Source organism: Austrofundulus limnaeus, unplaced genomic scaffold, assembly GCF_001266775.1.
Source record: "Austrofundulus limnaeus strain Quisiro unplaced genomic scaffold, Austrofundulus_limnaeus-1.0 Scaffold835, whole genome shotgun sequence".
Classification (NCBI taxonomy): Eukaryota; Metazoa; Chordata; class Actinopteri; order Cyprinodontiformes; family Rivulidae; genus Austrofundulus; species Austrofundulus limnaeus.
This window is the reverse complement of record NW_013953237.1, coordinates 106,743-108,750: the sequence shown is the minus strand read 5'-3', so window position 1 is coordinate 108,750 and position 2,008 is coordinate 106,743.

The following is a 2,008-nucleotide window of genomic DNA, read 5'->3' as shown; positions in this document are numbered from 1 at the left end:
TGTGTGTGTGTGTGTGTGTGTGTGTGTGTGTGTGTGTGTGTGTGTGTGTGAACCAGACGACTGTAAATGAGAGCTGCTGCTTTGTCAGATAATTTATTTAATTTGAAGTCTTATCAACACAGACTGGCTTCATTCACTTCCTCCACTGCTGTATGCTAAAATAACTAGCAGACACTGAGCAGAACATCGACGTCATTAAAAACTCCTCCTTCTGTTCTCTGATTGGTCCAGGTAAAATAAACTACAAGCAGACACTGCACAGAACATTGATGTTCTGTTCTCTGATTGGTCCAGGTAAAATAAACTACAAGCAGACACTGAGCAGAACATGTTGTGTTGTGAACAGATGTAGGATAACTGTTTTAAATCATTTGGTCGTTAACTCTGAACCTTATGTAGGACCTCACATTGTGACTTTAAAATGGACTTTAACAAAAAACAAACCAACAGTTTGGACTGAATCATAATTATAAAATGAAATGAGAACATTTAGATTCAAGTTTAGTTTTCTGTACTCAGTTTATAGATCTGTCATCTGTTTTTATTTTAAACGCTCTTTTTCCTGTTTGTATTTATTTATATTGACAGTATGGGTTTGTTAAATTTTACTATAGTTTTGAGTTATAGGTTCATCAGTTTGCATTACCAATACACACTATTGTGATTCGTTTCCATCCAAGTCATCTCAACTTTACCATGCTTCTCCTCCTGCATACTTTGTCCTAGAGCTGCCATTGTAATTTATATCTGTAAAGCTCCTGTGCCAAATGATGGCTATGCCTTTTGGTGCCTGTACAACTTATAGTTTTTGAAATATTAATGTTTAATAAATTATAATGTCAGTCAATGGAGCCTTGTATTGGTCCAATACTGCCCCCAGCTGTACTCAACTTGGTACTGCACCATAGTTTTATAATATTTAATCTCAATAGTTCAGTGTTTACAATACTAATATGATTCCATTTTGATGTTTTACTATATCATTATCTTAATATTGCTCTATTGTTGTAATATTATGCAGTTTAGTGTCAATAATTGTATTGACAATGTGGCCTCTTTCTGCACACATACAAACCCCTGCCACCACCTTCTGCCACAGCTCCATTGGTCTAATGGTCCATGTCATGGACTTTCATGTGGGAGATCAGGGTTCAGAACCCAGCTAAAGCAACTTTAACAACAAATCTCTTCAAACTTCATATTGTCACACAATTACCRTKATTACAAACACCTGCTGACATGACAGGTACAAGCTGGTTTAGAAAATACATTTGAACTTGGTCCCATTTCATTCTGCAAGTCCAATGCTGCAATGACATGCTACATGGCAATGCACACTTGTTTTTATATCGTAAAAACCCATGTCTAGTTTTATTTGTGATTTATAAAATGTGAAACAAACAAAAACTGCTCGTTACAATATTTTAATGTTTTAAAATATGATTTGGGCTGTAATCGATTTTTTATTTTCATGTTTTTATTTTACACATATGTGCCTTTAAACTCTTAAAATAATAAAATCAATATTTTCTGACACTAACAGAGTTCTGTACATGTACCCAGGACTGGTTCTGGTCCTGACAGAGTTCTGTACATGTACCCAGGACTGGTTCTGGTCCTGACAGAGTTCTGTACATGTACCCAGGACTGGTTCTGGTTCTAACAGGGTTCTGTACATGTACCCAGGACTGGTTCTGGTCCTGACAGAGTTCTGTACATGTACCCAGGACTGGTTCTGGTTCTAACAGAGTTCTGTACATGTACCCAGGACTGGTTCTGGTTCTAACAGGGTTCTGTACATGTACCCAGGACTGGTTCTGGTTCTGTTCTCATGTTCCAGGTCTTCCTGGTCTTATTTGAATATTTGGAGGATCTGAGGTTCTGGTTTTGTTGGGATGGGGGTGCAGACTGTTCCCTCCCCCTCCCACAGAACAAAGACCAAACTGGGTCAGAGTCTGAGGAGATCTGCGCAGCAGCCCTCCTGCTCCTCCTCCTCCTCCTCCTCCTC